This window comes from Dermacentor variabilis, chromosome 6 (genome assembly GCF_050947875.1).
Source record: "Dermacentor variabilis isolate Ectoservices chromosome 6, ASM5094787v1, whole genome shotgun sequence".
NCBI lineage: Eukaryota > Metazoa > Arthropoda > Arachnida > Ixodida > Ixodidae > Dermacentor > Dermacentor variabilis.
Window position 1 is genome coordinate 88,574,939 of NC_134573.1, and position 13,222 is coordinate 88,588,160.

General features: G+C 48.6%; 1 non-coding gene across 1 annotated transcript; it reads right to left on the minus strand.

Annotated features, from left to right (window-relative positions):
* Positions 1 to 12,837: 12,837 nt before the first annotated feature.
* LOC142586474 (U1 spliceosomal RNA) lies at positions 12,838 to 12,999 on the minus strand. Its single transcript, XR_012829237.1, has one exon. It is a non-coding gene; the product is annotated as a U1 spliceosomal RNA (small nuclear RNA).
* Positions 13,000 to 13,222: the final 223 nt, after the last annotated feature.

Genomic DNA, 13,222 nt, shown 5'->3' on the forward strand with positions numbered 1-13,222 from the left:
TTTCACTAACATGGCGCGTAAATCAAGAATAAAGGTCGAACACCATCGCTTGTGTGCGTGCGTTTCATACAGGCTATCTGTGTGCTGCCTAGGCTGGCCTTCATGCGGTATAATTAAACAGAATTATGTGGTTTCACGCACGAAAACTACGAACTGATTATAAGGAATGCCGTAATGCGCGACGCCGGAAAATTTTGACCTCCTGGGGTTCTTGAACGCGCACCTAAATCTTAGTACACGGATGTGTTCTTTGAATTTCGCCCCCATTGAAATGCAGCCGCCGTGGCCGGGATTCGATGCCGCGACCTACTGCTTAGTAGCCCAACCTCATAGCCACAAAGCAATCATGGCGGGTGCATGTATAATAATAATAAAAATAATAATAATAATAATAATAATAATAATAGGCAGTGGCTTAGCTCGGCTGTTCAAGGATATACGTAGCGGAAGCTAAGGCATAGCATGGTTAGCCTTGGTTAAACTTGATTGCAAGTCCGGATTAGTCTGGTTGTCTAGCTATGTTGCGGCGTTTAGCAAGTCGTTCGGCGCGCTTTTCCTGTGTTCTTGTCGATTCGTTTCCTCTTCATCTCGTTCCGATGCCGATTCCAGACGTCCTCCTGCTTAACAGAATTCTCGTCGTGCATACTTCTGCCTCAGCTGTGGTTGCGGCGCACGGGAGCTCTCCTTTTCAATCCTCCGACATGTTATCACACATGCGACGCAGCTGGCGAAGCAAGCGGAGGCGAGCGTAACGACGAGGAACGCGGTATGACGTCATGTGCCTCCTCGGAGCACGGCCATGGTGAAATCGCAAGTTCGCGGCCAGTAACGCTTTCGCTTTAATAATAGTAATATTGAAAAGCAGGCAGATCCCACGCCCTGTGGGAATCGATGTTAAATGAAGCAGCTGGGAGCCTAACATGTTAACGAAACGACCATGAGAGCACAAGACGCAGGCTGCTGTTTCATGACCTACAAGACACGCATTTCATGACAATGATATGATATGACCTATCATTCATGTTCGTCAATACACTCTTGTCATGCTATGCCAATTTTGGCGCATACCAAGCCGTAGCCGGCTGTTTGATGAGTTACGTGATACGCATTCGTGACATTCATGTCGCTGCCTATCATTTGTGTTTGTCATACACCCTTGTCGTACAATGCCCATTTTTGGTACATATCAAGTTAACGAAACTACTATGAGAGCACCAAGACGTAGGCGGCTGTTTCATGACCTACATGACATACATGCCATGATATTCATGTCATGACCGATCATGTATATTGGTGATACGCTCTAGTCATAGTATCTCAAACGTGGTAGACACGAAGTTCATGAAACGGCCATGACAGAAGCGAGACTTAGGCGGCTGTTTCATGACTTACATGACACATATATCATGATATTCATGTCATGACCTATAATTTACGCTCATCATACACTCTTCTCATACTATACCAATTTAGGTACCTACTAACCTAACTAAACGACCATGAGAGCACCAAGACGCAGGCGACTGTTTTTGAACTACGTGAGACATATGATGATATTCATGTCATGACCGTTCATTTATGTTTGTCGTACACGCTTCTCATACTATGCCAATTTTGGCACATATCAAGTGAACGAAACGACCGTGAGAACACCAAGACGTAGGCGGTAGATAGATACAGTCAAAATGGCAAATGTTCGTCAAGAAATGTTTCGCATTAAAAAACTGTAATGCCAGTAGCGCAGTTGGTAGGGAGTGCTTGGTGATAGCTTGCATGATGGCATAGTCCGTGGCTACGGTGACCCACTTGTTCCCTGAGGTGGATGCAGGAAAAACGAACATATAAATTACGAACCATTCATTAAGAAAGCCGGCAGATCCCACGCCCTGTGGGATCTTGCAAGTTAACGAAACGACCATGTCAACACCAAGATGTAGACGCCGTTTTCATAACCTACATAACACACATGTCATGACGTTCATGTCACGATTATCATTTATGTTCGTCGTCCACTCCTGTCCTGCTATGCGGATCGTGGTAGATACCAAGTTCTGTAAACGACCATTAGAGCAACAAAACGCAGGCGGCTAGATACATAGTTACCGTCAAAGTGGCAAATGTTAGTCAAGAAATGCTTTGCATTCAACAGTTTCTACCCATGTCCTGCATTTCAAACGATGTCGTAATATGTATCATGGTAGTTGCCTGTTGAATTCTGGTTATGGTAATCGCCTGCTGGCTCTGTTAAGTTGGGTATCGTGGCCAGTTCGATGTTTTCGGTTACGTTGACCACAGCGGTGTCGCCCAGCCACTCCTCGAGGGTGCTTGTTTTATTTTCGGTGTCTTAAATATTTCTTTTGTTTACATTTAATACACTGGCAATCTCAAAGCGTATGCTGGGTGTTACGGTGCCGCCACATTAGCTGCGTCCTTCCTTATAATGTATGTAGTGCAGTGATATCGTGTCCGTAGTGATTGTGTGCTCACACAGTGCTTGACCTGGAGCCATGGTGTAGTGGTAATCAAGAAGTTGTCGGGGTCCTGACACGACCAGTGAAGACTCCTGTCATTCTAGTGTCATTCTACGCCAGACCGCAGCGCACACGTTTGAACTTAGGGTGGATAGCCCATCTCCGGTCTACGTACCCGGGAATTCCTATTCTCGTGGGTGGAGACTTCAATGCCCCACATACAGAATGGGGGTACAAGTACAACTCCCGAAGAGGATGCCAAGTTAAAAACATCATGAGCGATGCCACTTTTACACTACTGAACCATCACGCTGTGGCTACCTGTGCTGTACCCGCAGTATCTAGAACAAACGCTCCAGACCTCACGTGGTGGTTGGGTCCTGGAATGCCGCAGTGGCGGGTGGAACCAGATACATGGGGCAGTGATCATATGCCCATAATGATTGGTTTGCACAGAACGTGCATAAAGAAAATTCGACGACGAGTAACAGTTACGCATTGGGATAAGTTTCGGGAATCATCGATTGATAAAGTACCCTCAGAGCCCTCAGAAATTCTTCCCGCTTTGCAAGAACTGCTACGGAGGAACACCACTGTAACCACAGTTGACGAGGAACAACCTCAACCGGACCTCACCCTTTTGCAACTTTGGGCAAAGCGACGTCAGGCAGAATTGTATGCGTCGAGGAATCCCGATGCACCAGGTAGCCGTGCACGTGCTAACCATATAGCGGCGAAGGCGCGTCAGCACGAAAAGCAACTTTCTCGACGACGATGGTATGAGTGGTGCGAGAATCTTGGATCGGGCATTGGAAACAGAGCACTTTGGCGTACGTTCCGGTCAATGGAACGCGGTCATAAGCAACCTGACCCTGCAGCGAGCGTTAGGTTAGCGATGCAGAGTTCGCCACATCAATTTGCAGAACACGCTGCTAGAGCGTTTTTCCCGAAATACGATCAAGCGTCACCTATAAACTGCCCCGAAATTGATGAGTCCAAATCCGAAATATCCAGCCCTTTCAGCATGGCCGAACTAATAGCGGCGATTGAAACTTCGAAGCAAGGAACAACACCTGGTCCCGATGGTATTCCTTATGAGGTTTTCAAGAACATGGAAGGAGCAGCTCTCGACGCACTTCTTCAGGCTATTAATAAAGTATGGGAGACTGGAAACGTTCCACCTGATTGGAAGCATTCAATTGTTGTTGCGATTCCGAAACCAGGAAAGTCTCCAAATAGCCTGCAGTCTTTACGCCCAATTTCACTAACCTCAACTGTCTGCAAACTCGCTGAAAAGATGCTGGCCACACGAGTTTCCTGGTGGCTTGAACGCCACGATAAATATCATCCTGCTCAAATTGGATTCCGTTCTTACTTGGGAACTGAAGACGGACTTTCTATGTTATCAGACGATGTTTTACAGGTTTCTCCACACAGTCACGCTGTACGCACGGTAGTAGCAACAGACATAACGAAAGCTTATGACAATATAGACCATGAAATCATTATATCCAACCTCATCGACCTGGGACTTCCACCGCGGGTGATAAGATTCATCTACTCATTCCTTCAGAATCGCACATTTGCGATTAGAGTAGATGGAAGGCAAGAAGGATACTTCACATCGAACAGAGGAGTCCCACAAGGTTCGGTTCTGGCTCCTCTTCTCTTCAACGTTGCTCTAATACCTCTAGCCTGGCAACTACATCGGATTCCAGATGTGAGGTTCTTAATCTATGCGGATGACGTCACTTTGTGGTCCGTGCATAAAGATATCTCTAGACAAGCTCAACAGCTTCAAGAAGCCCTTGATGTGCTGAACAACTACGCTCGGAAAGCAGGATTGGACATTTCCGCCCAAAAATCAAGCTATGTTGTGGTGGCCAACAAGAAAGGACGCACAAGAATCACGCAGCACCCCTTTACATTTAGACTCGGCGCAGTGACAATCCCTGAGGCTTCTGAGGTCCGCATACTGGGTCTCGATATTCACCAATCCGGCAGTGGTGCACACTGGCTCCGTAAAACCAGACAGAGTTCGTCAAAAACACTTCACCTTATTCGTCGCATTGCAGCAAAAGCAGCTGGAGCTCGTACTGACGTAGCTCGACGGTTGGTGCGTGCAGTCTTGCAGCCACGGATTTTATATCAAGCTCAATTTCAACGGCTGACTTTGGCACAGCTGGCACAGTTGGAGACGATTAATCGTGATGCTATGCGCACAATCACAGCACTGCCCCGCATCACTCCGATACCAACCTTACAGGAACATGCCCAGCTCAACACAATTGCAGAGCTCATTTTGCAACGTGAAAAAGCACGTGAAATAAAAAAGCAACTTATTCCGGCTGTCGCTGCGTTGCATGCTCATTTTCACCGCCGCTCTCGGATTGACAATCAGCCCTATCCAATGCCTCCCTGGGAATTCACCAGCATCACAACTAATAAGCCAACGAGGTTACGACGCCGCGATACAACAGGTATTATTGACGAACACAACATCGTCGATGCATCATGCGTTAACACCTGCCAAGTCTATACGGATGCTGCCATTCTCCCAGACGGCGGAAGGACATCATTCCTGAGTACTACGCATAATTTCATCAGCGGCCACCAGCGCTATTTATCTACAGAAGCCAGCGCTCTAGTAATGGAACTTCAAGCCATCCACGACGCTGAGCAAGATGCGACATCTAAGCTGCCTACCATCAAGCAACTAGATATCTTCACTGATTCTTTAGCGGCTATCCAGGAACTCAAGAAGGTTGATAAGGCGATGGAAATCTGCGAGACAATACACACTATGAATAGTAAGACATCTACTTGCGTCAAGGTACACTGGATTCAAGGCCATTCAGCGAACCCTCACAACATTGCTGCTGACCAGCAGGCACACTGCCCTCCTAATCCTGATCCTCCACCTATTCCCCTCCCACCCCAACCCCGTAACTCGCTGCGAGCCCGTAAAAATGTTCTCCGGCAGGACACACGCGCTCTTATCCCACCGTGTGTCTGCTCCCTCCCCCTTCACCTTACTAGGGCGGAGGAAGTTGTGCTTAGGAGGCTTCGGGCCGGGGTGGCCCTTACACCGGCTGTTGTCTCAAGGTGGAACTGGTCGCATTTACCACTGGGTGCTACGTGTCCATACTGCTCCGTTCCTGTGGTGGAATCAGATGCATACCACCTAATATGGACATGTACGGGTTTACAATCGGAACGCTCGCGTCTCCTACTGGAAGCCGGCCTCCGCTACAGTGTGACAACCAGCTATGACCGCTGGATACATGACAACAGATTCCACAAAACAATGCTCCAATTCATACACAACACAGGCCTCACAGCACACATATAATACACATATACAGTCCAAGAATTATGCCTTAAGGGCAAGCCTTATCGCAATAAAAAAAAAAAAGTGTGCTTGCTCCATATGACACTCTCCTTTCTACGAGTGTTCTTGGCGGTGCCAGAAGCGTATTGTGCTCTGCGTGAAATTAACTTGATGTCGGCTGTATATTTTGTTTATCTTATAGGTTGAGTTCCCTTGACGTTAATTGGTAGTCCAACTTAAGCCGAGGGCCCGGAATCGCGACGCGGCAAAAAAGCATGTGATCTCACAATATCCTCTATACTACTGTGGCTTGGAACACAATACAGAAATATCTTTCTTTACGGGTGCTTGTCTTTGTTCGAAATCAACATGTGAAGGGCCCTGCTTAGCAGATACCCTGTTACGTACGCCCTGCATTCCAGGTGGCAGTCTGTTCTAATCGTTATGTCGACGGTCCTCTGCCTAAACTAATGCTAAGTCCTAGCTCTCTCCTTATGTATGTAGCTTGCTATTTTATAGATCTGAGATTATCATTCTCGTTGTTGCATGTTTTTTTATGTACAGCCCGTTTCTGACGGACGCATGACCGATTTTGGAGCATGTGCAGCAGTTCCGTATTCTGATGCCTGCACTGCGTTTTGTATACATTTACATGTTTACAGTGCTTGCGTGAAGGCTCGAGGAATGAGAATTTACGACTGACCTCGCTTGACTGGTGATCCTAACCAAGATAGGCGTCGTGGATGGTCGGTGGCTAAAATTTAATCCATTATTCTTAACAAACGAAGCTTACTCCTGGCGCCACCTCTCACTTTAGAGACGCACTACTTCCCCTGCTCAAAATCTATTCGCGTGTAAAAGGAGGGGGGGGGGGGGGGGCGTATACCCTCACCTCCCAAAAGAAGGAAAGAAGAAAGAAAGAAGAATAAACAATGCGAGAAAAAGTGCAAAAATGTTGAGCGGTGGCTTATCGGTAAATGAGAGAGAAATTAGTTATCATTACGTTACACTTGTTTGAGGTCCCGGATCTACAATTTCATCCTGTTCCCCCAAATTGCAAAGTGAAGTTCACGAGCTCTCGGCACACGTGCTGCCTCTTTGAGGAGCGAGGTGCGGCTGATGGTGTTCAGGAGCAGATAACTGTGAGCTGCTCTATATCGAACCATATAAAGCTACCAGGCAATGAAGCCAAGGAAATAATTACAGTAATTAGCATTGAGAGAAAGTGAAATATGGAAATTAACGAAGAAAGGGGACATGAAAGTGGACAAATAGCTAATAGATAGGTACGCGGGGCGGAAAGAACACACAACCTTAGCCTTATGCGTGCAATGCACTACCAATTCTGTGACAACATTGGTCATCGATCCGTCGATTAATACATGGGTATTTATGCGTAATAGAGCTAGCCCTAGAAATGTTAGCCGGCTCCACTCAGAGTCATTACGGGTGGATGTGGCATCCACGTAACACGCGAACTTAGCAAAGCAGACACGTGGCTAAGAAGAGCTCGTTTGCTACCTCATGGCATCAAGAGTGCTATATTTCAGACCACCGCTTGTAGATAGATGAACGAGAAGGAGTTCGAGCCTTTGCTTTCCCTTCTCGATGTGCATATATATATATATATATATATATATATATATATATATATATATATATATATATATATATATATATATATATATAAACACTCCTTTTGAGCCTCCTGGTTCCTTTCTGGTTTTGTTGCTCCTGGACTATAGTATAGCCCTACTGATACTCGCTATCTTTTCTTGCACCCTTCAGGCGCTACTCCCAGCCTGAAAATGTGGTGAATAGGAGAAATCTAATGAGAACATTTTCACGGAGGAGATCACTGGTCTGTGCAAACACGCCGACCGCGATGTGCCAGAAGAGAAAAAAGTTCGCTGATTGATGAGGGCTTCAAGGAAGAGGTCTTCGCTGGATTGATAGGCAACCAGCCCAAGACCGCTGCTGAACTTGTTTCCGAAGCCACAACCATTTAGATGACGCCCGATATGCGGACATCGCAATGTCTCTGCTGAATGCTGACCACAAACTGTATCGATGTCCAAGTGCTCGGCAGCGACAACCTGCGCGAGAGCATACAAGCGGTTGTTCGCGAGAAAACGAAGAAGCTCTTTCGCAGGTTGCAGCCTCAAGGGGCCTTAATCGCCGACATCGTCAAAGAAGTTCAGCGATCACTGGAGGTCACTGAATTGCAACCATTATCACCTTAGCCTCAGTCGGAAACGATTACACACGCCGTCGTCGCCAGCTGCCAAGTCCCCCTCGGCGCCCATGTCAGGGCCCTGTGACGCCACGAATCCGTCACTAGTCGCCGCCGTCAGCCCGCCCACCCGTCGGCCAACGAAATCCCCCAAGGAAGACACATTCGACGCACACACGACCACCACGCCTTCTGCTATCGTTGCGAAGGACAAGCCGGCCACGTGTTCGGCCAATGCCCGCACCACGACTTGGGACTGCGAGGCTTCGCCGTCAACGCACTGCGTCCACATCTTGGGGAGCGACCTCGTGACATCAAAAACTACGTCGTCTTAACACACGGGACAACCCGTGACCTTCCCGTTCGGCCTCACAAGGACGCTACCTGTCACCGCAGCGCCGATCATACACTAGTCCCGCTCGGGGCTGATTCATAAGCCCATATCGGGAAAGCGATAAGAAGCAACTGATGGAGATGTGTTTGCTTTTCATTTGAATCGCGAAGATCCTCCGCCGCCGTCGACGACGCTTCAACGTCCTACTCGATGAAGTACCGACGACACGCCGTCATCCCGACTAAGTCTGGAAGCCAAGTATACGCCGGGAAAAGAAAACGTGGCGACGTCACGTACCAGACTCATGTCAAGGCAACACAGCCGTCATCAGACAAGCCCATACTGCAATGCGAGGCAAAGAACCACCTATCGCGACTCGTTTGTGGACGGTCACGCAGTCGCCGCTATAGTGGACACAGGAACCGACTACACCGTCATAATGGACCCATCGCCGCCGAATTGAAGTTAAGCTTTCAAGGGAAGGCTCTAAAATCGGAACGGCTGGAGGGGACTTGATAACGCCGACTGGAATCTACAAGGCAAGAATTGCCGTTTATGACCGAACCTACCCTGCCATCTTCCTTACCGCCCAGCAGTATTCACAAGACGTAAATCTCGGCACACAATCCCTGAACCAACATGGCGCAAACATCGTCTTGAAATGGAAGTCGATATCGCTATTCGAAGATCAAGCGATACCGACGACGAGCTCTCGGATTCACCGTGCCATGACTGTGCTCGAAGATCAAGTCAGCAACCCGCCTCGTTCCAGAATCGTCATTTCAGTTGGCACTGATAGACTCGCAAACGTAGAAGGAGTCATCGAGGGCGACCAGCGTCTACTCCTCGAGCGTGAAATTTGCGTCAAAATAGGTATCGATCGACTGCTCGGGTAAAAAATGCAAGTGATGCTTACAAACTTAAGTCAGGAGCTCAAACCCATCAAGAAGGGCGTGACCATCACCTACATTGAGGAAACTGTGGAATGGAATGCGTTTGTCCGTGTAGATTCTGTGGGATTAACCTCGGAGGTCATAGCTCGGGAACCAGACTTCGACACAAATCCAAGACTTCCCATTAGTAATCAGGAACAGACAGAAAGTCTTCTCCAATAATACAAAGGCTGCTTTTCGACACCATAGAGGTGGCCTGATGTTGCAGCGATACAGTTCACTCGGTACCTTTCTCCATCCGGGTTAGTGTTTTAGACGAGCTCCCTGAGTTCAGCATTCATGATTTCAGCCATGTCCTGGCCATGTGCAACACCCTTTGCAGATAGCCAGTCCTTTATTTGCCTTTTGACGCTGCTCACTCGCGGCAGATCTTTCTGCTTCACGGAGTGGTACGGTGCATTGTCCCTGAGTATAACACTTGCAAGTTGTAGAAGATGCAGAAATTTCTGAGTTAGCCATTTTGGCATTGCTCTCCATTCATCTCCTCATGATAATCGCCTGAGCTTTTCTTTGTCAAAGACTCAAAGAGTTTATTCAGACAATGTATGGTACAGTTGCCTAGGGCGTAGACGAAAAGGCAAGTGGATGCAATACAAGGAGTCTGCGCCCTCCTTGCTCCCGCCGTGCTAGAGGCTTCCCCAGCTTCTTCAACAAGGTCATTTTTATTGCCACACCTAGGGGTCAAAATAAGGCTGCGAAATTTACCACTGGGGTTTTTGAAGGCCGTAGACAATCCGGATCAACGCGCCTTATGCAGGGTATCTAAGGTTTTGTCAACCCACAGTTGATTACTTGTGTGGCCGGCGTTGACCCACGTTACATCGGTGTAAATAATCTGCCGGCCTTGGCGTCGCAACTCCGCAATCTGGCGCAGACAGCGCGACGAAACTACACTTTGTGCGTCGCTTTCCACGAGCAGTGCGTCCCGAGACGACTTCTTGTATCGGAAGCCAAGCTTCACTAACATAGTTTGCATAGTTGCAGTCTATGCGGATGGTAGCTTACTGTCCCCTTCCAAGTGGCGCATCAGCTTGGCGACAGTGGGGATCTCGTTTCTCCGAAAAAAGCTGTGTGCGACCCTTTTCAACGGTGGTAGGTGAAAGTCGTCCGCTTTCTTTTTCTGTTCATGACCTCTTTGGCCGGAAACCTTCTTCGGTATCAATATTCTACCCGCCTTTTCTTTCTCCAACACCCCATCGTACCGTGCCCGCTCGCTCAGCTTATGAGTTGTACTGTCCGCTTGACCAGAAAATTTCATGCTGGCTTCTCTCCCACACTCTTTGGGAAGCTAGACGTTTGAAGCTAACGACTTCGCCTCCTTCAGGAAGCATTGCACTTTAGAACAACGGCGTGCAGGAGACGTAACTGCTATGGTGAACGCCATCGATGCTAATGGCGACTTGCAACTTCGCAGGAAACTTCCGCTTTGCCTTTTCGATCGAAAGCTCTACTCCTCAAGATACAACTCCGAAGGCCAATCTCGGCGCGCGTTTGAGCTTCAGCCGCCGGCGCGCAAATGTGAAGGCGTGACGTAACGTCTCGTGAACTGCTGGGAAGAAGTGTCGCAGTTACACTTGCTCGAGCCTCGCCGCGCTCGCCGCTACATACCACGTGACTAAGTGAGGTAACACCTGCTTCGTTGGCGCTTGGTCGCTCAGCCTCGCCATGGATGAAGCACGCGCCGGAGCGAGCGCGTCAGCTCTTCGTCGCAGGCGCCAGGCTGAGTCTGAGTGCTCTGCCGGTATGGCTCGCCGGGAAAAACACTGAAGAACCTGGTCTAACCGTGCTTAACAGCGCTATTGCTCAAACAACTATGTTGAAGTCAGGTTCGATTCTTTCCTTTTCCACGCTATTTCCGCGCTATTTGCGCTGCGCCGGGACACCGCTTCCGCACGCTTCGTAGTTTCCCCCAAATGCAGCCAGATTATGAGGTGCAGAATACGGAAAGATTGTGGGTGATCCTTGTCTCATTGTTCAGGTAATGATAAGATTTTAGCTTGAAAGAAATGGGGTTATTTTGCACTTAGCCTAGCATTTACATCAGCAGAGCAAAGGAAATTAAGGCATACTGAATAAAACATCTGGCGCCGAGATTTTTAGCAGGAATGGAAGCTTGGGTGCTGAAACTGGCTGACACAACCTTGTAGTCAGGCAGAAACTAGTGGAAAATAATGAATTTTATGCATTTTTCACAAAATACCGCGTCTACCGGCCGTACAGTGAACTAGAGGAAGCGACGTTCTTGTGACGTTGTCTTTGCCGGACAGCGGTGAGTCAGCCGTCGCCCGCGTCTCTCCACCCACATGGACGGCGCCAAACTGCAGCGAACCACAGCTCGCTGTGGTTCGAACGGCAGCGGCTCTCGGCCGCATACTTCTTTTCACAAGCGCAACACGTGCCCAAATCTTGGAAAAATCGTCACTTGTGTGCTGCTCTGTAATGGGATGAGTGGAGGCAGGAAAACGCCTTTACGCTGCTTCGCGCAGAAGTGTGCGAAGAGCATCGTCAAGCGAGACAAGTCATCTCGCATTTCCGGCAGAGCCGAAGATTCGAGGGAGATGGATTTGCGCTGCGCGCTCGTTGCAGCCATCATGGGTATCGTCTAAGCGTGACTTCCTGTGCTTCGAACATTTCGGGGACAGTGATTATCAGGCGAGCCTTGTTCTGCTGCAGGGCTGAGGCATGTCACCGAAAAGGACACGCCTAAAGCCTGGCGCTATCCCTTCCATTTTCTCCGGAAAGCGGAATAAAGAAAGGAACGAAGCTGCATTCGAGAAGACGAAACGAGTTATGCTTTTTAGTTCGTTATCGCACAGCGGAAAATCGAAGTCGGGATTGGCTGGTCATGAGCAAAGGCATCTTGCCATCTTCGTACTGCTGTGCTTTCGAGCGGCGTCCTTTGTGGCGTCCTAGTAGCCGGGTACTTCAATACTTTTCATCTGGTCACGCTATGGGGGAGCTTCACATAGCGTCCGAAGTGGACGCACCACAGCACTGGCGGAAGTGGAAGTTTGACGGCAGTAGACGCCGAAGGAACGGACGGCTCCCGCGTTTATTCATTGCGCTCGCTATATCTTATTTGGCAAGGATTGGCTGCCTGTATCCGCCTGTGAATATTGTCGACACTGCGTGCAAATCGCCGCCCTCTTTCGGTACGTAGTTGAGAAAGTTGAGCGCAAACAATTTCCACGCAGCTACAACGCCTTGTTTCACTTCCAGGTTCAAGTGCGTTCGAAACAGCGGCTTGACACATTATTCTGACTGTAAGCTTGTACAAAGCCATCGTTAGAAGGCAACTGCAGAGCAAGTTTACTTCGCACTTTTATTTAATTGCGCCATTCGTGCAGTAAGTTTCTCTCGAACCTTGCATGGTGGTGCGCTCACGAAACACTGATAGGTGGACGTCAAGCAAGCGGCGGCTGCCCGCATGTGTTGCTGCTGCTGCAAGACTCGGCGCGCAGCTACGCCCGTGGTGAACGCAGTACGCATGAGTTCTAATTTTTGATTTTAATGACGAGGGGCTGGCGCGCACGCCAAGCCCCACTACCAAAAATTGCATGCCCCATCTGCCCCGGTTTGGGGTAGTGGCGTGATTCAGCCAACCGCAGTGCCATGGTTAGCCTCAGCACGGAGCCCCGACCTGAATGATCATCAGGAACTCGGCACCAGGTAAGTATGAGAGATAATACATCGGAACGACAGCCTATTTCAATAGGCCCTACGTGTTGCACTGGCAGCGGAGAGTGCATCGCTTCTTTCACTAAACGCTGCACTAAATTAGAGCAACATACAAGGCACTTTTTGCACACAAGAGCCTTCTAGCTGAAAACCTATAATCCTAATTTTCACATCTTTGAAATTTATTGATAGGTTTTTTTCACTAACATGGCGCAGAAATCA